The 27,399-nt window shown below is 40.3% G+C and overlaps 2 long non-coding RNA genes across 3 annotated transcripts in view; one reads left to right on the top strand and one right to left on the bottom strand.

The window, feature by feature from the left end:
• LOC144312410 (uncharacterized) overlaps window positions 1–27,399 on the top strand; it is a 56,462-nt gene that overhangs the window by 11,224 nt on the left and 17,839 nt on the right. The gene's annotated exons all lie outside the window — the stretch shown is intronic.
• The window catches only part of LOC144312409 (uncharacterized), a 28,959-nt gene continuing 8,563 nt past the window's right edge, over window positions 7,004–27,399 (bottom strand). Inside the window, exons 2-3 of the long non-coding RNA XR_013377869.1 lie at window positions 17,107–17,200; window positions 7,004–8,833 (exon numbers count right to left, since the gene is read on the bottom strand). This is a non-coding gene — a long non-coding RNA (uncharacterized LOC144312409). The remainder of the gene's footprint in view (window positions 8,834–17,106; window positions 17,201–27,399) is intronic.

Here is a 27,399-nt window from a genome sequence, read left to right as displayed (position 1 = left end):
TTAGAGTTGATGGTTTTACAGGCCGAGGACAGCATGACCAGGCCAGAGCTCCCAGGCTGCTAAGGATTGGGGATTTAGATACTTAAGATGAGTTCTATTTATGGTCGGAAAAAAACATGTCTCTGTGGACTGGAGCATGGGAAGTTTAACTCCCAGGGCATAATGAGCACGCTACAAGTTGTGAGGGCTTAGCTGTCAGACACACACACATGCCCACGACCACACACCCTCCCCAGCCCCTCCTCCCCTCCTCAGCCTAGTGCCCATTCTAAGGCCAGAGCTGGCATCACATACCCGTTGCAAGAACGGAACAGCATTTGCACTTAATTGGATGATATACATTATTCATGAGCCTTGAGTCTGTGATGATTTTGGCATTCATTAGGGGGGGAAAACGGGGCATTAGTTTTCGTGGTACAAAACATTCCGTATTAAACTTCATTTGCAATCCACTTTTAAATGTGAGGAATTAGAAATGCTTTTAAGCAAAGTTAGGGACTATGAAATAGCTGGAAAACAAGTAGCAACAACTTCTAAAGATGGCGAAGAAAGGAGTAAAAGCTGGGAATTTCAGATGTCTCTGCACTCAGAGCTCCGAGCTCCAAGTATAGGAGAAGGAAGTCACCCTAAACTAAAGCAAGTTAATAAAAATTACAAGGATAATAATGATACATGTGTGTAGGCATGTGCACAGACTTATGCATGTATATACCATATATATTATATATGAATATCTAGATTTCATATTTGATTACGTGTATATATGCCTATATGTTCATATATGTTAATACATAATATACATATATTCAACATTTATTACTTATTTATTTATAAAAATTTTATTTATTTATTCATGAGAGACACAGAGAGAGAGAGAAAGAGAGGCAGAGACACAGGCAGAGGGAGAAGCAGGCTCCAAGCAGGGAGCCTGACGTGGGACTCGACCCCCGGTCTCCAGGATCATGCCCTGGGCCGAAGGCAGCACTAAACCGCTGAGCCATCTGGGCTGCCCATATTCAACATTTACTTAAAGCAATGGATGCAAAAAAACAAAACAAAACAAAACAAAACAAAACAAAACAAAACAAAACAATGGATGCATTGAGGGTTGCTTTCTTTTTTTTGCATCTACTTGTCCAAAATAAAGGTATCATTTCCTGAGGGATAAATGAGACTTAGTTTAGGGTGGCCTCATGCCCTTCTTCATTCCATTTAGAATAAAGACTTCAAGTCATACCAGAAGTTTCTCTAGGCTGAGCTTAAATACTCCTCGTTTCCCTTTGCACAGTGTCTGTAGAATCTCAGAGTTGAGGTCATCTAAGTCAATCCCTTCATTGTGCAAATGAAGAAACTGAGGCACCATGAGGGGTCTGGTATCCCTATGCTCAGAGGGTGGAGGGCAGAGGAAATCCAGCCTTCTTTGTAACCTTCCTGTGCCAGCTCCCTACATGGCATGGCTCCCTGGGAAAGATTTGAAGTCACACAATCTGGTGCGGACACTGGAGGATGGCAGGCAAGCCTCTTCTTCTTGCTAAGCCTCAACTCTTCAGTTTTACAAAAAAAGATGAATTTTGGATGTCAGGAGTTTTGAGGTGATAGCTACAGGTAAAGCCCTTGGGATGGAGCCCAGCATATATTAGGTCTCCACAAAGCTTCCCTGTGACTGTCTGGATTTTAAAGTCGGAGCATACAGCTCACGTGGACATTCTTGCTATTGCCTGCTAAGCTGTCCCATATCGGTGACACTCGTCTAATGTCCCCAGTTGGACGTGGGGATCCTTAGATCAGTTTCGTGTTTAGTCCCACTTTAGTGATCCCCAGAGCCTGATCTTCATTTAACTAGCAGGTGCTCAACAATGCTACCAGTTGTGTTTTACACAGTGGGACAAGTTATGATTTCACACGTCCCTACAATGCTGATGTACCTGCCGTCAGAAATCAGTGCCGATTCTGTACTGCAGAAAATCCCACGTACAAGAATATCCACGTGCGAAGTTCCCCTCATTGTCTCAATTAATGCTCGCAAAGATCCAGGCGGGCAGTTACCACCATCTGCATGTAATAGAGGAGGAAAGTGAGCTTTGGGAGTGGGGGAGGGAGCTGTGTGCCCGCAATCCAGCAACAAAAGGATGGGTGTGGAAGATAATTGCAAGCTTCCCATCCTATATCCACCTGGGATCCCACTCCAAACCCTGTCTCTCGGTAGAGACTCACTATCTGTTGTGGGTTGAACTCCACAAAGCAGGGCCCCTATTTCAGTACGGTGCTTTCAGAAGAGTAGGATAAATAGGCTGGCTCATTTCTTCGAATGTTTTATTTGAGAAAGCCCCAAAGCCAGAGTAAAGTGATTGCCCGTCACCAAGGGTCTGAAGCACGGCTCCAAGAGGCTCATCATAAGAGGGAAATTTCTTTGAAGTTTCCCATTAAAATTCACATCCATTTGAGTCAACTCCACATTAAAATATATGTGTTTATTTTAATACACATTTACTGCTTAAATCTTGAAGTGAAATAGGCATTGAAAGAAAATGCACCATTTTATCTTATGGTTCAGGGCACCCAGGGCCCGCAGCTGCACACTGAGATTCAGAAGAATGGTTGGGGGCTCTTTATCTCTATGGTAATCCCCAAATCTCAGCTCCAGCCCGGATGCGTGGTGACCCCCACAGCCCATTATCATCAGGACGCAGCTAATGGGCCTCGATGAGGGCGGGTCTACACACGCAACCGGGCTGACCCATCCGTCAATTTTTCTTAAGGAGCCACTGAGGATGCCTGCCTTCCCACAAAAGCCTGAAGAGCCGCCGAACTCATTTCTCTTCTGTCCATGTGTATTAATTCCTGTTTCTGTAATGAGATACAGGGGAGAAAAAAGGGCTGAGGACTGATGTGGAATCAGATTGGGCCTGATGAGTTATGGAGGCTGCCTTCTCATCAGCGATGTAAAACAGCCCGGGCTCTATTTACTGCTGCTGTCAGCAGGATCGATAAATAACATTTTCAGTGACATGAAGAGGGAACGTGTAAGCTCAGTGAAATGAAGGGGAGCCAGAGGTAGAAGCAGACAATGCTCTTTTTTTTTTCCCTCTTTCTGCCCTGGCAGGAGTCACCTGTTTGGGGGAGAGAAAGGGGCACCGATCTGGTTTTGCTTTTAAGGGAGGAGGCTGCATCCTGGGATGGAGGAGAGGGCTTCTCGGCTGAGAGGGAAAGCAAGGAAGGGCATGGCCCATTGTCACTATAACTTCCCTCCTGTGCTGAGCCACACCCCCATCTGAGCCCACTGTCAGCAACACCCCACATTTTTAGCCACTTCAAAGACAGGCATTTTGGCTTCTTGTTTATACTGGAAATAGAGTCCAGGCCCAAGGTAGAACCCAGAAGAGGCGTGCCTGACTGCCAGAAGGCTGAGAGGAGGCTGACCAATGAGAAGAGCCTCCCTGGTTAGAGGCATTAGGTGGGGGGACCTAGAGCACAGCAGAATTCCAAGTCCCTCCAACAAGAGTTGGGAGTCAAGAATTAGCCTCGTCATGTAATTCCCACTTTGAGGGAATCTCTGAGGTCATGAGAATCATCTGTTCAGGACACATGAGGGGCTGACCCAGTATCTGCACACAGGGAGATCACCAGCATTTTCCATTCTAGGCTCCCCCCATGCTGCATGGGTGGTGGGATCATCTGATGCAAGGCAGCGGCCCAGCTAACTGGAGCCCATTGGCTTTGCACGCCCTGGGAGACTGGCCTTCTGCCTGGAAGTGGTGGGCTAGGTGGTAGGTTGGGGTCCTGGGAACCCCAGAGACAGTCCCTGGGTAGCCCATCCTGCCTTTGCTGTTCAGACAGCTTTGTAACAACATGCTCTCAGCTGAAATCACGGTAGAGAAGCTCAGTTGCCGGTTTGATGAGCAAAATCACTTTGAGGACTTCATTTGCCTTAATACCGTCCCCCTCCCCCCAACACTTTCTTAGCATGTTCATTTGGGTTAGGAACCATGAACGGTTAAGAGTCATTTATATATCTTGGTTGGACATGTCAGATTCTTTGTGGCATGTGAAAGTTCTGACAGAAACCAGCTATGAGAGCTCCAGAGCATGGGGGAAGACAGAGGAAGATCAAGGAGGGTCATTAGCGTGCGAACAGAGAGAAGGGGAGGCCGAGAGAGGAAATGAACAGAAGACGAGAAAGAAACGAGGGGAAGGACGGAAAAAAAAAAGGCGCTGGGGGAAAGGGAAGTGAGAGGGCCAGGAGAGGGGGACTGGTCAGCAAATCCCTGCTCCCCTCAAGTCAGCCTTAGATTGAAAAAAACCATTATTTGGGTGGAAAAGTACATCATTAGAAGAAGCTCTTCAGGTGCTGTGTTGAAAAGTATCAGGAAATAGGACAATAGATTATACACTCTCATTCCAAGTATTTGGGGGAAATCCAGTGAAATCCTCTGACACCATGACTATGTGAGAGTTAAAGTCCTTTCTTAGACTCGTAATAGCAGATGTTTACTGGATGCCATGCATTGTTCAAAGTACTTCACCAGTATTAATGTACCACAGCTACATGCCAAGCCTATGAAATTGGGGCCATTACTGTGCCTGTTCTAGGAAGCTGCACAGAGCTAGAGTAAACTGTCTAGGGCTACACAATCAGGAATGTAGGAGCAAGGATTTGAGGTGGCTCCAGAGCCTGGACAGCTCACCACCTGATGCTTCTGCCTCTCATTCACTGTTGAGTTGTTCATTCATCCCATAGATATTTATTGAGGCCCTACTATGTGTCAGTCCTCTAGTAGCATCACCTGGACACAAAGCATACAAGCAAGAACAGGCACATTCTCTGCTCTGAAGGACAACTGGACTGATGGGTGAGGCCTCACAATCAGTGTTAACTGCTTGGTTCTTTGTCTTCATGCTCTGAAAGGGATAAACAGGACAGGGGCTCAAGAATTTGCGTTTTGATTACACTCCCATATGATGTCAGTGTTGGTGGCCTGAGGACCTCACTTGGAGGACCACTGATTCAGAGATAGTGTTGTAAATAAGAAGAACAGAAACTGAGATCTAGATTCTCTTTGAGAGGTTTGCAGGGTGAGAGGAAGGAGGAGAGAATGTCTGTAGGCCTGGAGGCAACAGGCAGATGCCACTTTGGGAAATGGAGGTAATGGTCAGAACTCGGAAGTGTATGGCTAGCAAAGGATGGGAGGTGATACTGAGGGGCCAGGTGAATTTAATGCAGCTCTCACACATTCCAGGAAGGATCACTCCCCCGCCACGAAAACTTCCATAGAGCTACCACATGGGGTTCGTGGTTTCCAAAAAGTAAAGTCATCTTTTGATATGAAAGGCAAGTTGGATTTCCAATCACTTATTGGGCCTTCTTCCATGTTCTCTTGGGGAATTTGTCCCAGGTTGCATTGACATCATGTTTCTTTTGCTGCATGGGAATAATAAACACACACAAGTCCATGGTGTGGCTTTCTCCATGATAAAACACAGCTCTTTATGGCAATCACATAGGGGACTGCTTCTGCAAATGATCTTGAGAACTAGATGATCCCACTGGCTGCTCAGAAGGTTCCAAATCCCATGATATGCATTCCTATTAACCTATGGGATCATCATGAGACTTCTATTCATATGCAAATGTTTTCCCAGGAAAGATAATATATCGTGATCATAGGTCCTCATAAATACAGTCATAGGGAGGAGCTTAAGGGGATACGTACTTTCTATCCATGACCTGGCCTGGGACTTGGGGAGCAGAGGGGTCTCTTGGGATTCCCTGATAAAATGTCTTCACCTGCATAGTGGTTGTGCTCTTTCTGACCACCGGACTGCGACAGACACATGCATCCACAGCTCTGCCCGGCATAATCTACGCACATATTTATTGTGATTTTTGTTGACCAGTTCATTCATTGACTGGTCCGTGTGAAAGTTGCCCCAGGGCTCACAGAGGTGGACATATGCAGTCTCCAGAAATGTTTTATGGCCACAATCACAAATGGATAGCAAAAATCTAGGAGCCACATCTAAGGGGTAGCCTGTGAGCATGGGTACCTAAGTGGGTAGCTCTTAGGAACAAGTAAAAATGCAGCATGAAGAAAATGAGAGCAGTAGAGTAAACTCAAAGAGCGATGGGAGACACCGAGGGATGGGAAAAGAGAATAGATGGGGCAGCCCTGGGGTACTATAAGCACAATTGCTTCTGCTTCCTTTGTGGATAGAGTGGCTGACCCTGCAGGGTCAGTGAGCTCGGTCGTGAACCCCAAAGAAGCACAATATCACTACTGTGCTCCCTAAGTGAGACAGCATTCTAGTCTGGAATGCCAGAGTAGTGCAAATCTTTCACTGAGATAGAAACTAAACCAAAACCCAAACCACACTGAAACAAACAAACAAACAAATAAAACACAGGAAGCAAAAAAAAAATATATATATCACTTAAGTTCTGAAACATAAATTCCAGTTTGAATTTTCTTTTCTGTTCTCTGGGTACCTTGAGGCATCTGGCAGTTATCCTGGGGTGACACGGTTGGGGCGCAGGGGTGGTGGCATGAGGAGGAGTGTGAGTAGGGAGTTCTAATCCTCCTACCCGTTGCTGCCTCTAAATCATTCAGAAAAGCGACTCTTCTTTTTAGAAATGAGTTAGCAAGATCCCATGGACTTTCTTTTTCCCCCCTCATCAGAGGTTGATCAGAAGGACTGTTCCTGTTTTTTCTCTCTCTCAAAACCTGATAGATGTCAGGCACCCAGCTTGTTAACTGCTGATTTGGCTATCATTACTTTCTGCTTCAGATGACTGCCCCATTTATCTTGGCTTAATACATTACCATGCCAACATACGGTGGTATATAGGTATTCTTTTATTATGCTCAAGTAGCATATTGAAGCATGTTTCAATTTAGAGTGACACACAAATCTAACTTTCCTCACCCTTTAATTTGACTCAGTGGAAACACAATGTGGGCATAACAGACAATGTACAGTCTATTAGCAATTTTACAGTGAATCACTGTTAAGAGTCTGTCATCTTAGTATTTATTTCACTAAGTCGCATATGATCTAGTTGAACAATTCATATATGCCTGTATTTTGCTTCCTGACAACCTGGGTAGAAAGCACATCTAGGACGGCATATGAAATATGCATGCGTCCTTCCATGAAGATATTTATAAATATATGATTTTAATAGTGAAAAACGCAAACAAGGATGACACAGCTGATTCTGCACCAATATGCATAGTTATTATTGAATTTTTAAACTCATTAAAGGAAAAAGTTTAAAGAAGTGGCTTTACGAACTAGGGACACAGCGTCAGGTTTTGCGTGTCTCAGGCTTCTTCTGGGAGAAAGAGATGGGGAGAGTTTTCAGTGAGCCACCAGACCACAGCAAAAAAAAAAAGTTCATTGACCTTTTGGTGAAGTAGTGTGAATCTTTTCTTCATATTTGTTGCTTTAGAAAATGATGAAAAGGATTGTATAGAAAATTCATATTTGTCTCCAAGCACTACTAATTCAATCGCAACAGTACTCTAGTAGATCTGAAAAATAACGGTATACACATACACACACACATGTAGATCCTTGAGATAATACAGTGTATATGTATGCGCATGTGTGCATATACAGGTGTGTATATACAGGTGCATATACAGGTGTGTGTATATAGGTGTGTGTGTATATATGTATATATATATGTCACTATGTAAAGTTACATCTCAAAAAAGAAAAGTTATATCTCATCTTCCACGTTCTCAAACTCAACTTTGAACCATTCTTCCCAATTCACTCTTTACTTATTCTCCATACAGTCTTGCACAACTGCCTTGTTGATGTTCCTTTAAACTTTTTAGTTGGCTATGTTTTGGGCTTATTTAGAAGTGCTGCTTCATTCCTAGATATTAGTCAGGACCATTTTTATCAAAGATGATAGAAAGTTTCCAGTTACAGCAGACAGTGAATTTCTTTGTTGTTTGGTTGCTGTTACTTTGTTTAACCTAATTTGAAATGGGTTATAAGATATATAGCTTCAGGCATTGCTAGATCCAGGTGCTCTGATGATGTTGTCAGGGCTCTCTGGCTATCTTTCCATGTCTGGATTCACTTTCCACTGTATGATTGTGTCATTCTCAGATAGGCTCTTTCCAGGTAGTGATAAAGATGATTTTTAGCATCCTCAGGCCTTTACACTAATGGCCCATGATTGAAGAGAAAGAAAACCATTCTTTCAGCCAACATGTATAAGCTCAGGGAGGTTTCTGACTGGCTCTACTTGGGTCACGCCCCAAATCACTGGGATAACCATTAGATCTGTTGACACTTTGGGTCTAGCCTAGTGACTTGTGCCCAGTTTAGGGCCAGGGGCTAAATGGGGTTCCATGATTAATGCCTCATCATAACCACCTGGAATGTAGTGTGTATTGAGAGGTAGGGTGGGGAGGGAAAAGGGGAATCAGAAGTAGAAACCACCTCTCCACCTTCCCTACTTAGGTACCTTGACTCAGATTACCTCAGCTAATCATCTCTCCCAATTTTATCACACTTGGGACTTTCCACTCCATTACCCTTTACCCAGGTCTCAACCACTTTTTTTCTCAAGCATCTTCTAAACCACAGCTGCAGTTGCTCAGGATTTTCCCAGGGAAAGCAGGAGTCAACAAAAGCCCAAGAGATAAAACACTTGCATGGCCAATAAGTCTTAAAGTAGGCAGTAAAAGATGGGCAGATGGTCTCCATCCAAGATTCTTGGAAAAGCAGCCAGACATTCTGTGCACGCTTGATAAACATCAAACAAATCACAGACATCTGTGAAGATGGGTTCTACCCATGACCACTGGCTGGATCCCTGGAAGAAGAAGAAAAACATACTCTCAATCATGTTTCCTAGCCCAGTTCCTCCTTTCCTCCCCAAATTATCTTGCCGTTGAATATAAGCCTTCCCCAGAATGACCTGTGGTATATAGTACATAGTACTAAAATTCAAGGGTAAATTAGATGTAAGACAATGAGGTCAAGTAACCTAATCTCTGTAAGCTTGGTTTATCTTTTATCTGTAGAATAAGAATGAGAACAAGAATAAGAATAAGAATAAAAGAATAAGAATAAGAATTTCATCAGACAAGGGTGAGGCTTCAATCACTTCCCCTCTTAAGCTTCAATTTCATGTACAATGGACGTATAATACTTACTCATAGGGGAAGTCAGAGACACACTCAATATCCATTCTGCTCTTCTTCCTTAGTAACATAATGCCAGTTTTGGTAGAGGTGGCAATATGGCATAATTTTAGAAAGACCCGGCCTTCTTTGCATATAGGGGTGGTCAAGAAAAGGGAAAGATAAAAAAAAAAAAAAAAGAAAGAAAGAAAAGAAAAGGGAAAGATTTTAAGAGAGAAATGTAGAGGAATCCTTAGGAAGGCGGCTGACTAAACTGATACTCTTTTGGTTTCATTTCTTCTTTCATTTTTAAAAAAGATTTTATTATTTGAGAGAAAGAGAGAGTGAGAGATGGGGGTGGGAGGAGCTGAAGAAGAGGGAGAAGCTGGCTCCCCACTGAGCAGGGAGCCCAGATGCAGGGCTTGATCCAGGATTCTGGGATCATGACCTGGAGCCAATGGCAGATGCTTAACCCTCTCAGCCACCCAGATGCCCCTTATTCCTTCTTTCTATCTGCAATTAGGATGTGATGTCTTCAGCTTCAGCAGCTATCTGGGGGCCTTGAGGAAAGACAAAGAGAATTGCTGAGACCTTGGCTTTGACATCGAGTTGCAAAAGGCCAGCAACTTCTTACTTCTGGACTTCTTGCTGTTTGAGACAAATAAATCCTGTTGTGCTTAGTCCTCTGTAGTCAAGTGTCTGTTACTTGCAGCCAAATGCAATGGATAACTGTGTAAGATTGTGTAAGGATTCAGACAAGTAATCCATATAAAACGCTCACTGCAAAAATCTGCAATATTGACTCTAAGACACTCTAATGCTGTTGTTTTTTGTTCTCACCAGAAGGTGTCAATAGAATGTTTTCTTCCAACTACATCACAACTATTTCTGACTTCAGAAATATTAGGATGAGCAAATCTTGTACCTTGGAATTGATTAAATAGGATAATAATAATAATAATAATAATAATAATAATAATAACTAACATGTATAGAGCAACTCTTATTTATAAACGTAACAGAGCGAACCCACTGCCAGGTACATGGCAGGTACTCAAAGTGTTTTCTCTTTGTATCCATTCTACGGCCTCTTCTAGTGCAAGGGTGTGTCTGTCCAGGAAGAGGCAGCCTCCTTCAATAAAATGTAAATGGTAATAAGTTCCAGGTGCACTCAGGAGGTGGTCACAGCAAACAGTGCCTTCTCTCTAAAAGGAGAGCTCAGACATGAATTTTGGAAAAATAAGAGTTTTGGAGCAAACTATCTTTAACAGGGGATCTGACCAGGATGGTCCCTAATTCCGGTTGGCTCTTTGGAGTAGGTCCGATTAGTGGGGCTGGGATTAGCCCTATCAGGACAGACCAATTCGTGGAAATATTCGGTCTGCTATCAATGTCACCCCCCGCCCCCCCCCACCCCCGGGCCTGGTGGGGAGGCAGCCTCCACCATCAGCGTTTCCATGACGATGCAGTATATTTAGTCAGCAGCACCTCCCGAGTAAACAGTAATCCTTCAGAAAAACAAGAAGGTCATTACAGCAACTTGTCAAATCAATGCAGAAGGTGTCGAGGCCGATTAAGGCATCTTCTCTCGCAGCTGACACAGTGTCAATAGTACTGGGCCACTACTGCTCAGGCAGATGATTGAAGTGAAGTGCCCATCAGTCAGGGCGTTGAGGTGAGCTAACGATTCCCCGCGCTGCCTATTAGAGCTACATGACAACTCAATCCTCTGTGCTGCAAAGAGAGAGAGGGAGAGAGAGAGAAGGGGAAAAAATAGTGACCTTGTTGCTTTGTTTGAAGCTGAATTAAATTGACAAGAGCAGCTAATCTTTACCTAGGGCGATTAACAGAATTAAGGACCACAACAAAGGCACCCAAGGTTTTAACATCTATGCAAGGGCTCAGGGATGTTTATGATGTAGGAAGCCCTCCTTTGGTATTCAGGTACAATCCAGATATATATTCTGGGCCAAACCTTCTCCAAATGAAGCGTGGGTAATCCCATTAACACCCTGCCAAAGCAACGTGTAAGGACACAAGGCGTTCATGGGATACGTCTCTTCCTGGATCAGCCGGGAAGCCTGTTCTTCCCAGTGGCGCTGGCTGATTATTTTAGACTTATGAATCTGGGCTGGGGAAAGCCATAAATACACAAAGTTTTTAATATATTTCCCAGGAGAAATATTTTGCCTTATTTTAAATCTTCTAAGCCTATGATTCCAGAGCAATTTTTTCCAAACCATCCAGTGGTTCAGCAAAATAAGAGAAGGGCCTCATGGCAGATGAACAGAACTCCCAAAGAAGGAAATGAGAAGCTTGAGAGATTCTTGGACAGAAATATTTTTTGTTCCAGTAAGGAACATTCTACCCTTGATGCAGTTAAAGGCATGGGATCCAGCATGAACAAATTAGCAGCAAATTGGAACAATGATATCAGAGATAAAAATTTTACTTTTCATATAAAATTGCATTTAACATTTACAGAGCATACTCTTCAGTGACCAGAAGCTGGGGTCATCAAATCCTTTTCTGTAAAGGTCAAATAGTAAATATATTTTTTTTAATTTTTTATTTATTCATGATAGAGACAGAGAGAGAGGCAGAGACACAGGCAGAGGGTGAATGAAGCAGGCTCCATGCAGGGAGCCCGATGTGGGCCTTGATCCCGGGACTCCAGGATCGCGCCCTGGGCCAAAGGCAAGTGCCAAACCGCTGAGCCACCCAGGGATCCCCCAAATAGTAAATATTTTAGGCTTTGTAGACCTTATCATCCCTGTCACAACTACTGAACTCTACCATTATAGCATGAACAGAGTTGCAGGCAATATGTAAATGAGTAGAAGTGGTTGTGTTCCAATAAAACTTTTGTTTACAATAACAGGCAGGGGACCTGATTTGGCCTGCTAGCTGCAATTTGCAACCCCTGGCCAAAAAGACTGTAGCAATTCCATTCACCCAACTAATATTCATGGAGTGCTTTCTATTTGTCAGGCACAGAACTAGCTGCTAGAGCAAAAAGAGGGAATAAGCACAGTCCTCGCATTTGAAGAATTTGCAGTATAATAGAGAAGATAGCTATTTGTGTGCATGACTGCAGTATAGTATGTTAGGTGCTATAGTTAAAAACACAGATGAACGTAATAAATTCTTACTAGGGCAAAAAAGTTCAGAGAAAAGTTCAAAAAAAGTTCAGATAAAATAAGAACGTTTGGGGCTACACATTCAAGAAACCTTAAGTGGGTAAGGTGGGTAAAGATATTACAGATTCAGTGTAGCCAGAGTGTATGGTGTGTGTGTGTGTGTGTGTGTGTGTGTGTGTGTGTGTGTGTGTGTGAGAGAGAGAGAGAGAGAGAGAGAGAGAGAGAGAGATCTGGAAACAGACCAGATCAATGAAATGAGAAGGACAAGGAATACAGAAGGAGACTTTAGGGGACAAATTGGTTGGAGAAAAGGCTAGAAATTTACATGGGAACCAGGAAAGATTTATATGGCAAGCTTAGGAATTCAGATTTTTTCATCTATAGGCAATAAAAGCAATTACTTATTTTAAGCAGAGGAATAATGCAATCAGATGGCTATGTGGAGACAAGGAAACACTAGCCAGAGACTATTATAATAGTTCCAGGCAAAAAGAATATAAAATCTTGGATTAAGATTGATCAGGGAATAGAGAAAAGAACAAAAATGTGAGAAATATTTCATAAATATAATAGATCAAGCTCCTGCTCTTAGGGATAGGGCAAATACGGCTGAAGGGTTACCTTGGCATCTGTTCCAAGAAAGTTGGTCTTGGGGGAGTGTAGGACTTTGAGAAAAATTTGCACAGAGCCAACTAAGGCAGCACAGCCAAGGGAGAAATTTAGTCTAAGAGGATAGCCAAGAATATCACCATGGAAACAGTCTGTAAGAGCCAAGCATGGAAGATGATCCAAAGGTAAGAGTGAGCTATCAGATCACTGAGGTGAGAAGCTCATGAAAGTTGGTGGAGGTCAGAATACAGAGCTGGAAATATGGTTGGGGCAAATTGTTGAGGCGAGGTATGCAGGAGATCATTCCTCAGTTTGGTGTGGTGCCAGTGTGAAGAGATTTAATAATATATGGGCTCATGTAAACTCAGATGCAATCAATAACACCAGGAATTATTCCAAGAATTCTAGCTGGGTGATTCAAAGTGGGTGATGTTAACAGAGGCAGCAGAGACAAGGATGATATAGACAGAGTAATGTTGAGTTTACTTTGGGACATGATGAACTGGAAACACCTACAGGTTAATTGGTGGCTTGTTGAATTTGATAATGCAGGGCTTAGAACTGGACATATAATTGTGAAACTAATCAGTATGTAGCTGTGGTTGAAGCCACAGAATGGATGAGAACACCCAAAAAGAGTGTGGCTGAGAAGAGAACAGGGAGAAAAGTAGGAATCCTATAGAAAATACTAATGGAGAGGACAGAGAGAACTGCATCACTGAAAAAGACAGTGAAAGACTGGTCAAGGAAGTAGGAGAAAGATCAGGGGAGAATAATGTTTCTGGAATAGGGAGATGGTTAATGGCAAATGCTACAAGGAAGTGAATTTAGTTAAAAACCAAACAGAACAGAAAAGCCTTTGGGGTAATTCTTGGCAATCCTGAGTTAGAAGAACAGTATGGATAGAAGCCAGATTATCCTTGGGTGAAAACTGAATGGGAGACACTGTCAATACTTTTGATGATAAAACAAGATGAGAGGTGGGGCACCTGGGTGGCTAGTGGTTGAGCATCTGCCTTTAGCTCAGGGAGTGATCCCGGGGTCCTGGGATCGAGTCCTGTATCAGGCTCCCTGCAGGGAGCCTGCTTCTCCCTCTGCCTGTGTCTCTGCCAATCCTCTCATGAATAAATAAATAAAATCTTAAAAAAAGAGAGATAAGAGTCATATTTATAATTTTAAGAAGATACATAGCAGAAGGAAGATGATTAAGAATGAAAAATACTGAAAGATATTTTAACTCAAAGGAGAAGCTGATAGATTGCAAATATATCAGACAGGAAATACAGAAAAGGTTGGAGTGGCATTTCCTAAATTAATCTATAAACAAGAATTACCTGTGGGTATTAGTTAAAACTATTAGTGTCCCCAATTCAGATCTTCTAAATCTACTAATTTAGAAGATCCACCAGGGGGACTAGGGGATGTCAATATATAATAAGCATCACAAGTGACCCTTATAATCAGGCTGGTTTAGGAAATTGCTGTAAGAATATTTGAAATTAGAGCAGTGGTCCACAAATTTGGCTGTTCACTGGAATCAACTGAGGTGCTTTAAAAATATATCAATGTGTGGGATGCCTGGGTGGCTTAGCGGTTGAATATCTGTCTTTGGTTCAGAGCATGATCCTGGGGTCCTGGGATCAAGTCCCACATCAGGGTCCCCGCAGGGAGCCTGCTTCTCTCTGCCTGTGTCTCTGCCTCTTTCTGTGTCTCTCATGAATAAATAAAATCTTAAATTATCTATCTATCTATCTATCTATCTATCTATCTATCTATCTATCTATCATCTCAAGGTCTGGATCCCACCTGCAAGAGATGCTGATTTATATGATCTAGAGTTCTACTTCGGTATTGGGAATTTTATAATTTTCTGATGGGATTCTAACATGCAACTAATTTTGAAGTGTAGGTATGGGAAGATGAAAATGAATGAAAATAAGTTTTGGGGGAAAAAGAGGTAAATTTGCTTATTTCATACTTCTGTGACCTCCATTATACTGAAAAAGGCTTCATCATCTGTTGAAAGTAAAGGGGCAGAGGTGGAGTATTGAACTTATGGAAATAATTAAAGGGAAGGGATGGGAATATGAATTGTAAGGGCCGGAAAGATGTTGCTGAAATGATACTCTTTTTCTGCAGACGGCAACTATTTAGAAGGAGAGTGACTAATTGACTCTGTATCTGGTGCTGGGTTTTCAGGAAAATATAGCAGTGTGACCAGGGAAAAGAGGATTGAGGGAACTGGAGACATGACATCATTTAAGGAGGCATGGTTTACCTGAAGACTGTTGTGAGTAGTAAGTCATAATTTTAGTTTAAGATCTTGGAATCTCAATCTCAAAGAATAGTCACAGAAATGAAGTGAATATCTTTGGACTAAAGTTGGTTAAGGAACTATATGGTTTGAGTTTTGAGATATGAGATTGCCTAGTTGAGACAAAGGGCATAAACTGTCTATCAAATCTGGCTCCTTGACTTGCTAGTTGTGTAACCTTGGGCAAATTATTCAACACATGGAAGCCTCAATTTCTTCATCTGTAAAAAGGGGGTAATAATACTTGTGAGAAAATTATGTGAACAAGGCAGTAGTCAACAATGTCAGTCTTTGGGAAAGTTCCAACAGGACAAGAATTGGTCAATAAAATGATTATTGGTGATGAGTTTTTAACAGAATGGTGAGAGCAGGAGCCAAATTTCAATGGGCTGCAAAAGAAAGTCCTAGAGTAGAGATTCTTCCAAGAAACTGGGTGAAGAGAAGGAGATATTTTAAGGTAAATTTAGGAAAAGGCATGATCTATTGAATACTTATAGGGTTTTTGTGATGATTAAATTAAACGAGTACAAAACATCTAACCTAGAAGGCACATAGTCCTCACTAAAACTGATCTATCGGGATCCCTGGGTGGCACAGTGGTTTGGCGCCTGCCTTTGGCCCAGGGCGCAATCCTGGAGACCCGGAATCGAATCCCACGTCAGGCTCCCGGTGCATGGAGCCTGCTTCTCCCTCTGCCTGTGTCTCTGCCTCTCTCTCTCTCTCTCTCTCTGTGACTATCATAAATAATAAATAAAAATAAAAAAAATAAAAAAAATACTGATATTATCAATATCAAAGTTTTGTGGATGATAATCACTGGTTTGGGGAAATTTGAATATCAGATGCTTTATGGGTTTGGTGATTGTGTTGACTAAATGAAAAATGTATATAACATGTGGCCTGATGTGGTGAAGCATGAAATCATGATGGGTAAGCTAGAGCTAACAACTCTACTATTTTGCTGTCTTGTAGTTATGTTTACTACTAAAATGGGTTCCATGATGTCTACTTCTAATGATATCTAAAAGTTAGGTGCATTATATAACTTGCTTGTTGAAAGCTTCCTTTATATTTGTATCATTTTTCTGCACAACACCATCAGTTTATGTAACTGACCTATTCAATCAAATAGAATAAAATGCTGCCAGGAATGGGGAGAATGAGAGAAAGAGTAAGAAAATCTATTCCCAAAAAAGTCTAAAAAGATGAAGCATTAGAGAAAATCATAAGTAATAGCTTTTGTTACTGGTCCTGAGTACTGCTGGGGACATGTCTATATCCTATAATTAAATAATGCATTTAAGCCTCCAGAAGAGAAACCACTGCCACAGATGCTGTGCTCTGTATGGAAGGTCAGGACACTAGAAAAGATCCAAAGGAGGCATTTCTTAGAGAGGTCTGGTACACTTAGTAGAAAGGAGAAAACATCATCATCCTATAATCTATCCTAGGGACAATCATGCAAAAGCCTACTTATTTCTGCAAATAGAGCAGAACCAACCACTAAAACAATGGAGTCTCCACGGTCTTGGAAGAAAGGCTTAGTAGAACACTTGGTTTCAAATAACAACCCCAGTGAGCCAGATCTATTTTGGAGGCCCTTGGATCACTGAGAAGTAGAATTATTGTGGTGACTTTAAGTTGGCAAAACTGGATCCAGTGACTGGAAGTTGAAGGGAGGAAGATGTCACTTTAACATAAGAAAAAAAATAAGCTGCTTAGGAAACAGTGATTATTTTTATTTGCAATTGGAGATCCAAAATGAAATGAATAACCAATTGATGAGATCTTCTGGGGCAGTTTAAGCATCCAATGGGAGATTAGATACTCAAATTACGTTCTGAATCTGACATATTACTTTTGATGTTTTAAAACTATCAGAACCATGTTTAATACTCACATGCTGGGATGAACTTAATTCTTCCCTGGAGCAAGTCAAGATTGGGTTGGTCAAAGCGCTTTCTGACTAGACATGCAACAGGTATTGTAGAACTCTGGAAAAAAAGTTGTAAAGAGAACATTTTGGGGAAGAGAGGCTTCTATTTATATCTATTGAGACACATTATATTTGAGATTTTAAAAAGTTGTCTCATTTAGTTTGCACTGAAGAACCAAGGGGTAAATACTATAATCTCCGTTTTTTTGAACACAGATATGGATAGTTTAGAGCAGTTAAATAAATGGTGAATGATCACACAGCTAGAAAACCAGTACTTAAAACCAGATTTATTTTACCCTACAGTTTGGGCTCCCATCACTACACTCTATTGTTCTCAGCTTGTCAGGTGCCAGCTGTATGAGCTGGGATATACTGTTCAAATTCCCTTAAGTTTTTTGTCTTTGATAATAAAACTGTAGTGTTGTACAATATTACATAGGGGGCTTCTGGGTACTTGAAAATAGTAGCTGCTACCTAGGTCTATATAAGCCATATAATCTGTAAAAATAATACAGAACAACAGGAAGAACAAATAATAGTACACAAAACTCAAAATCTCAGAATAGCTAATACACAGAGATTTACCAAACTTCAAAATAATTACAGAAGTAAAAATTAAAAAATCCCAGTGAGCTCTCATTCATATTCTCACCAAAGTCTGTTTATCATAAGCAAAGGCAGTTTGAGAAAGACTATAAGAAAAAGAGAAGATGGGAGCTAAAGCTGGACATACATTTTTCTAAAACCATAGAAAGACAAAGTTCACCTTATGTGTAAAAATACTAAAAATATTTATTGATAGATCTGATTATTATTAACAAAAAAGATTCTTAAAAGTGCACATGACTTGAAATGGTAGTTTTTGAGAGGCATGACTTCAGGGAGAAGAAGATGCAAAAAGAGAGAGGACCCCCTTAACAACTGAATGGTGAATGGAAAATTTTAAGGTTATTTCAGAGAACAAACAAACAAAAACCCAATAAATAATGGGCACAGAACATCTCCCACATCATGTGTTTTCTCTCTCTCTCTCTCTTTCTCTCCACTAAGGAATTGCTATACTGGCAGAAGAGGGCCATACTGAATTAGAAATCTTCTAAATATCAACAAAACTTTGAAAATCAAAGAAAGACATTTAAAAAGTCTACCCAAAGTTATTATTAAAAAATCAGAAAACAAGAGCCAAAGCATTTCATTTGATGAAAATTGTCCCTCAAAAAAAAGAAAGAAAGAAAGAAAGAAAAGAAAAAGAAAAAGAAAAAAAGAAAAAGAAAAAGAAAAAGAAAAACAAATCATGAGGAAAAAACCTCACAAGACAACATTGCAAAGTTAATTAAATATACACAGGTGAACATTTGAAAACATAACAAATCACTTTGAATCAGAAATTCAAAAAAGAAAAAAATGGAAATAGGTAAAAAAAAAACAGGAAAAAATGGAACGGATGGTTTGTTGAAGCAAAAATAATCAAAATTATTTCAGAAGTGTAAATTATAAGATGCTCAAGTGAAATAGGTTCAAACAAAAATTTAATAAATGGTATTGAATAAAGGTAGGAAACAGCCAAGATAATGAAAATGAAGTAAAGAAAGGAGAAAAAAGTCAGGAAAGAAATTTTAGTAATGGAAGATAGCAAAGAAGAAGTAATATGCATATAATTGGAGGCTCAGAACAAGAAAAGGAAACTAATGGAACATACGTAATATTTAAAACTTTAATTCAATATTCTTTTCCAGAAACAATCCATATATTGAAAGGGCTCATCCTTGGGAAATCAACCTTGGATGATCAACACTGAGACATAGCATATAAAACTATGTGACCTCAGAAATAAAGGAAAAATCTGTGAACTTTCATGAATAAACAGTATACACACACACACACACACACACACACACACACTCTACATGAAAAACACACTGATAATAGAGACTATGCCTTCTTCTAAAATACTCATTGGTTGTCACAAAATTTAACCTATAACCAGTCACAAAGAAATAGGCAATAATTCTCATAAAGTAGAAATGTAAATAAAACTGATCACAATACAAAAACAAATGCTTAGATATCATTAAGAAAATTAAAACTCCCAAATGTCCTTCTACATGGAATCGAAAAACAACCTTGCATAAGAGAAAATATAAATTGGAAATGTAGAATCTTAAAAAATTAATTATAATGAAAACACTGGTTATCAGAATCTATGGATACATACAAATTAATGATTGCAGGGAACTGCATAACCATAAGGAATCTTTTTCTTAAAAAAGATTTATTTTGTTTTTATTTTAGAGAGAGCAAAGGTGGGGGGGCAGACCGAGGGAGGGAGAGAGAATCTCAAGCAAATTCCCTGCTGAGTGTGGAGCCTGATGGGGCTCTACTTCACCAAGAGTTGGACACTTAACCAAATAGCCACCAGGTTACCATGCATAACCATAAGTGATCTTATACATAAAAATGAAACAATGAAAATAAGGAAATTAAATGTGCAGCTTGACAAAAGTATAAAAAAGATACAAGAAAGCACAAAGAAGAAAATAAAAAAAGACAAAAACAGAAGTTACTGAAGTATAGAATGGGGAAGAGCATGGAAAGAAACCACCCTGTGGCACAGTGTCAGGGGGAGGGATGACAGTTGAGAGTGGAGCAAGAGCATGGAGAAGCACTATTCCATGTCAGAGCCGCCAATATAAACATAAGGCAGCGCTAAGGAATTTAAAGCTGGCATGCATTATAAGTAATACAAGAAACAGTAAAAACAAAACCCAACCCCAAGTCCTACCTAGATTGACTAAACCTCTACACTAATGGCCCGACAGAAAAAGTTCACCTATTGCCAGGCATAAAGACTATTTACCTCAGCTGCTCTGGTCTACACACAATCTCTGCCACTCAGTCAAAAACAGTAAGATGTTGGAAAGCATGAAAATGCATACCTTGGCAAGAGACAAACTAATCAGCAGAATCAGACTCAAAAGTGAACCAAATGTTGGAAACATCAAACCAGGAATTAAACATAACTATGGCCAATATATTAAGGGATCCAGGAAAAATGGTGGACAATATTTATAAATAATAAACAGCTGGGTGACCTTTGAGGCAAGAAGCTACAAAAAAAAAAAAAAAAAAAATCCATAGCAGGAGCACCTGGGTGGCTCAACAGGTTAAGCGTCTGCCTTCGGCTCAGGTCATGATCTCAGAGTCCTGGGATTGAGCCCTCTGTCAGCGTCCCTGCTCAGCAGCAAATCTGCTTCTCCCTCTCCTTTTGGTTGCTCTCCCTGCTTGCACTCTCTTTCTTTCTCTGTCAAATAAATAAATAAATTCTTTTAAAAAATATATGAGAACAGATATAAATAGTTCTCTTGAGGGCTTATCAGTAGACTAGACATGGTTGGGGAAAGAATCAGTGAATCTGAAGGTAGGTCAATAGAAATTTCCCAAGCTGAAATACAAGAGGAAAAGTGAATGGGAGTGGGGGGAAAGGAGCACAGAATCCTAGGACCATGAACCAATGTTAGATGATCTAATGTTGAGAATAGGAAAATGAGATCTAATTAATATATCAAAATTCTGTTTTCTTAAAAATCAAATACACATGTCACTAGCAAGAGCAAAAAACAGGAACATGTTAGAAAGACACAGAAGCCAACAGCTCCTAATAGCTGAATGTAGGGAACTTTGAGGAACCAAATAAATATAAGTATAACCCACTGACTAAAATAAGAATTCATAGCTTTACACTGATAGTTATATACTAATATTTCTGTAAATGTCTACTTACACATATACTGACATAAATGAATGAATGAGTGAATGAAACAGCTTTTCCTTAAAGCATAAGTTCAGCTAACACATGTAGAAGGAACCGTGGAAATGGAAAATCACCATGTGAGAAACATCACAGTAATAATCATTTCAGACGAGAATCATCAATGGATGCTAAAATTAGTGAGTGGAAGTATGATGGGAAACAGGATATTTATATGGTTTCAAAATATCTCCACATGGTATACTTGTTAATTATCAATTAAAAATTATAACCACGGTGAAGACACCTATCACATATTCCCCTGACAAAGTGATGTTAATATCAGCAGAATGGCATAAACCATGTGCTTCCTAATATGTATTTAGAGGACACAAAATCAGCTTTTCAGTATTTTTGGCAAAAATTTAAATCAGAATGTAGTCACATGGAGACATTGCACAAACTCAAACTAAGCATCTGCGTACAAAATAAATGGCCAGTGCCCTCCAAAAGTGCTAAAGTCACGAAAAACAGAGACTGAGGAAGTATCCCAAACTGGAGGAGATACCAACTAGAGAAATAATATCTAAATATGGTGTGGGATCCTGTATTGACTCCTGTACCAAAGAAAAGGGTTATCAGTGGGGAAATTGGTGATACTTAAATAAGATACATGGATATAATCATTGTAGTATCTCAATAATATTGTATCAATTGTGATTAGATTTAATTGCTGTGGATTCTGGGTGAAAGATATTTGAAAAATCTTTTTGCATATTTTATGTAAGCCTGAAATTATTTTAAAAAGATAAGTTGTTAAAATCTGTAAAGTTAAAAAAAAATAATAAAGTGGTTCAAACAGCAGCCTGCTGCCTAATGGTCATACCTCCTATCAATGGACTTAATGGTCACCATGAACTCTGTGAATGCATCAGTCTTTTTCAAGCCTATGGGTGTGGGGCGCCTCCTCTTGAGCTCCCAGCACCAGTGCTGAACCTAGTGCATCAGACATCGAGAACAGATGGTTTCTTGAACCCCTCCCTCTTCCAAATGATGAAATTCTCTTCAGCTGAAATCATGTAAGACTTAATAGCCATCATTATTTTTCCTGATTTGTTCCCTAGCTTAAAATAAGCAATTGGCCATTTTAAAAGACTAAATGTCAATTTAAAAGATATTTACAAAATTCTGTAAAATATTTCACGTACAAATGAGAATCTTTCTTTACACTATTACAACGGGTAGTTTATATAAGTAACGCTAGTCCCCTCATCTTTCTTTTTTTTATGAATTTTTATTTATTTATGATAGTCAGAGAGACAGAGAGAGAGAGAGAGAGAGAGGCAGAGATGCAGGCAGGGGGAGAAGCAGGCTCCATGCACCGGGAGCCCGATGTGGGATTTGATCCCGGGTCTTCAGGATCTCGCCCTGGGCCAAAGGCAGGCGCCAACCCGCTGCGCCACCCAAGGATCCCTCCTCTCATCTTTCTAATCGCTGCACTATCATTGCTTATTGTGAATCTACTGTAAATTTGGTAATATGTGGTGCTGCAGAGGCTGGAGATAGGCTGCATCTGAAGTGAGCTTGTCTGGATCAGGAGGGCCTTAACTCTCAAAGTGCATGAGTGTTGTCAGTCTGTGTTGGGGCAGGAAGATGACTGTATAACAAAGATATCCTGAATTAATTTTCACACAGAACAGAATGTTTCTTAAAGGACAAAAATATGCTGATTTCCTATTTATATATATATTACTCAAACTCAATGGTGACTCCAGTAATCATTTAGAACTTAGACCAAGAAATGATTTGGGGAAGGAGAATTTTATCAGTGACATTGTTTAGAATTTATTATCATATGGTGATGATACAAAGAAGTCTAGCTTTTAGTTGATTTTATTATTATTATTATTATTATTTTAAACATTAATTTGAGAGAGAGAGAGAGCAAGAGTGTGAGTGGAGAGGGGAAGAGCAGAGGGAGAGAATTTCAAGCAGACCCCATGCTGAATGTGGAGCCTGCGGTAGGGCTCCATCTCACAATTCTGAGATCATGACCTGGGTGCTTAACCAACTGAGCCACTCAGGAGCCTCAAGTCTATTATTATTTTTAACTTTTTTTTTTTTTTTATGATAGTCACAGAGAGAGAGAGAGAGGCAGAGACACAGGCAGAGGGAGAAGCAGGCTCCATGCACCGAGAGCCCGACGTGGGATTCGATCCCGGGTCTCCAGGATCACGCCCTGGGCCAAAGGCAGGCGCCAAACCACTGCGCCACCCAGGGATCCCTATTATTATTTTTAATTTTATCCCTTCATTGCTGGTTCTGGCTGCTCCTCCCACCACCCCACCTTTGGAACACTGCCTGCTGCATAGAATCCTGTGTTTCCTCTATCATTATACCCGCCACTCTGCTTTGTTGATTGAAATATCTATTTAGCCCAGGATACTGTGAGCTGTTTGAAGACAGAGTGCATGCTTTATTTATTCACTTCTATATCTTCAACACCGGATGCATAGTAGATTCTCAATAACTGTTTGCTGGAAGAAAAATGACTCCATGAATTCATGCAGACAGGAAGTGGGCCAGGATCCTTGCATATATACCCTGGGCAAAGATAACAAACCTCCAACTTTAGCACTTCCCAAAGTCATAGGACTTGCCAACGGGAGTCTGTGTGGACTTCTGATGAAGTGAAGGAGGTGGTCCCAACCAAAGGGCCAAGATTGATTATCTGTACAGCAAATACTACAGGTTGTGCAGGGTGGTGAGGAGCTTGAAATTAGTAGCAGACAGTGATGGGTTTATGTCCCACCTATGCCACTTAGTGACAAATTTGAAATGTTCATACAATTGCTTGACCTCTCTAAGCCTCAGTTTCACCATCAGTAGCAATGGGCATAATCCCTACATTTGTGTGGTACTTAAATTAAATGCCTTAGTTGTCATATCTCTGGCACAGAGATTGCTTACAGCAGGAGCTCAGTAAATTATGGTTGCCATACCATTGCCCTCTTTTTTCTCTCCTGATGGATGCTCAGACACACTCCAAATTCCTCTCCAATACATTTATAAAACCCAAAGGATGTCTTCTATAAAGCATGACGTTTCCCTTAAAATAGGAAGCAGTGCAATTTGGGGACATGGCAGTTGTAAATATTTGCCATCAGTTACAGGAAGATTCAGTCCTGGACTCCAGTTTCTCGTCATAATCTTCAGGCCATCCAGGGTGCACGATGGGTGGCTGACAGAGCAATTGGAGAATTGTTTCCTAAAACCCCGCTGGAACTCTGCATAATACCAGTCGAGGGCCATGAAGCCCCAAAGCCGGAATTAATCAGCATATTCTTCTCTCTTTTCACTAGATACTTAATTGGTGTCTGTTAATCAACCTGCTTGGCTTCCAATAATCACAATTTCACAAGACATGCTTAGAGGAAAAGTAAAAGAGAGCACACAGGGGGCAAGGTGGAGCAATGGATAGATAATCAACATTTTTAATTGGATTTCAGGTTTGGGCTTAAGCCTCTTGTTGGAGATTCTATATTGGCTCTATCATTAGCAGAATAATTCTACTCTCATTTTCTCATTATTTTAAATTGAACAGCAAAAGAAAAGTGTGATGTCTGAGCACATACGTTTCTTGGGAAAATTAACCTAAATGATGGAAGTGGTAGTTTAATCCAATGCTACCTGATAGAACTTTCTGCAATGCTGAAAATATCTTGTTCTGTGCTTTAGAACATGGTAGCTATTAGTCACATGTGGTTATTGAGCACTTGAAAGGTGGATAGTGCATGTGAGAACTTAATTTTTAATTTTATTTAATTTTAATTAATTTAAATTTAAGTAGCCATGTATAGCTAGTGACTACTATAATGAACAGCCCAGGAAAGAGACCACAGTAAAAGCAAAGTCCACTGCTCTCAGAGTATTGGGGTTCAGCTTGCATTGCTATAAGGCTACTTGACTCCATGCTTCAAATTCTCTTGGTGCTCCTGCCCGGCTTGCGTTCCTCCCAGTGATCTTTGAATTGCTTCCATTGAAATCTAGCTATTGTTGACTCAAATCTAGTCCATTAGCTGCCCTCTACCTGGATTTTTAAAGCCTCTGTGGTGTTTCCTTTAGAGTTTCCTAGCCTGCACCCATTTCCTTTAACATAATAGCTTCCTAGTTTTCTTTGGAGAACCATCTCTTCTCTCTTTCCTTACATATAATTCAAGTGGTTTGGGCACAGCTGACTCCATCCTGGGACTCTAGGAGTGCACACTAACAGGCTAAGCAAAGCACTGCAACTCTCTGGTCTCAAACTGGTACAGGGATTGGCACATGGTACAAGTCTATGTGTCACGGAGACACTCGGAATTATTTGCTGGGGTCATCGCAAAAAAGAAGCTCCCTTTCCATTGTGATTGCTGAGTTAACAAAATGGAAATGTGGAGTGCTGGTAACCATTTGCCACCATGTAGAGATGAGTTTAATATAGAGGAGAATATAATTAAAATTGCAGAAAGATATTTCTGATGGCATTACCTTTGAACATCTGGATCCAGGCATGTCTGAAGATGTAGACGCTATTAAGTTACTTCTTGTATCCCTCCCTCACTCTATTCCTTTTACTTTCTTTTTAATTTTTTTTTTTTTTTTGCTTAAACAAATTTGAGTAGGGATCAGATGAAAAAGATTCTAATACATACCATCTGTAAGAAGCCTTCTACAAATTTGACACCTCCCTGCATCTCCTTCTATTTCTCAGTGTTACTATAAATGTACCCTCCACTGGATTCAAGCACATACTCCCACTCCCTTTCTCTGTGTCTTTGCTTTTTTGGTGTCCTTTTTATGCCAAATATAACACAGTTCCTTTGTTTCTCTTCTGGGTCTCTAATCCAGGTCCAAGCCCAGCTCCGCCTGTCTAGTCTAGCTCCCCTCTCCCCTCTGCTCTCTGTCCTCTGAACTCTTGAACAACACTTCAATTACCTTCACTGTCCTGTGTTCACTGGGCTGTGTGAGCTTGTCTTTACTCACTAACAAGACTTGGAGACTCACTGAGGGCAGATACCACATTCAATCCAGTTTTATCTCTTGCACATAGCCTCTATCAGGGCCTAGTACAGAAAGGTTCAACAGTTCTGAGGGATTGATGGATTTATTGATAGAAAGCACATATTTTATTTTTTAAAGATTTTATTTATTTATTTGTTAGGGAGAAAGAAAGAAAGGGAGAGAGAAAGAGAGAGAGAGAGAGAGAGAGAAAGGGAGCACAAGCAGGTGGGGTGGCAGGCAGAGAAAGGGAGAAGCAGGCTCCCTGCTAAGTGCAGAGCCCCTCATGGAGTCTGATCCCAGGACCCTGCAGGCTCAATCCCAGGACCTTGAGATCATGACCTGACCTAAAGGCAAATACTTAACCGACTGAGTTACCCAGGTGTCCTGAAAACACATATTTTACAAACACCAGTTTCTGGATGTCTAAGAAGGCAGACAGTGAGAGGTAGTCTTGAATTATAAAACAATTAAGACTTTAAAATATATAAGTTTGTTTATTTTTTGTTTATTTTTACATTTTATTTATATTTACATTTTTGTAGAAGTTTCATTCAAGCTCTCAAGCTAAGGTAGTATTCTTTGTTCAGAATTTGCTTATGTCTTTTCTAGGCTAAAAATTAGCAAAAAGAAAATGGAGAGAATTAGTTATAGCTGAGATTCAAGAAGTCAACCATCAAGGTTGAGGAAATAAAAGTTTAAGACAATCTACAGTCCATTTGTCTCCTGAAGATATTATCATCCAACCAGAATGTGTTTACAAAAAAGATTGCTCAGTGCCCCCAAATAAAGGTAACGGAGAATAGAAGAAAAGATAAAGGCATTGTCTCTGCACTCAAGGCATCCCAACCTCCTTAGATGGAAAAGTTAACATTTCTGAGATAACAGTGAACAAGATAAGGCAATATATAATGAACCCTGTGGGATAGATCAGTGGTATAGAATTTAAGAGATGTAGAAGATCAATGGGGGTTGTAGGAGTTCCTGCAATAGTCTTAGAGAAGGTAGGACTTAGGCAGTGTTTTAAAGAATAGATAAGAGTTGAATGAACAGAGAAGATTTACATGGGCATAAAAAAGACAAAATTTAAAGAAATTAAATGTTAGCTTTTAAATTTAATAAGAGAGATTCAGAGATCTTTTATTTTATGGTTCTGGCTGAGAATCACTTTTAAATGCTTTAAGAAATTAGAAGCAGGGCATCTCAGTCAGAATGTATAGGTTACACATACATATCTAAGAGGATTCCATTGACAATGTAAGATCATAGGTATGCATTATTACAAGATTTCCCTACAGATAACTTGTTCTCACAAAATCACTATGCTAGTGTATGAAAAATGGAGCTTAAGTTCTTACTGAAGGAACACCGGCCTTTTTCTTATTCTTACAAAGTGACCTTATGGATGACTGGAAGCTTAAAATTTAGAGGAAGAGAGGACATGGACTTTCTTGTCTCTGACCTTA

This window comes from Canis aureus, chromosome 4 (genome assembly GCF_053574225.1).
Source record: "Canis aureus isolate CA01 chromosome 4, VMU_Caureus_v.1.0, whole genome shotgun sequence".
Taxonomy (NCBI): Eukaryota; Metazoa; Chordata; class Mammalia; order Carnivora; family Canidae; genus Canis; species Canis aureus.
Note: the sequence above shows the minus strand (reverse complement) of the source record. Positions and strands in the feature narration are given on the sequence as shown.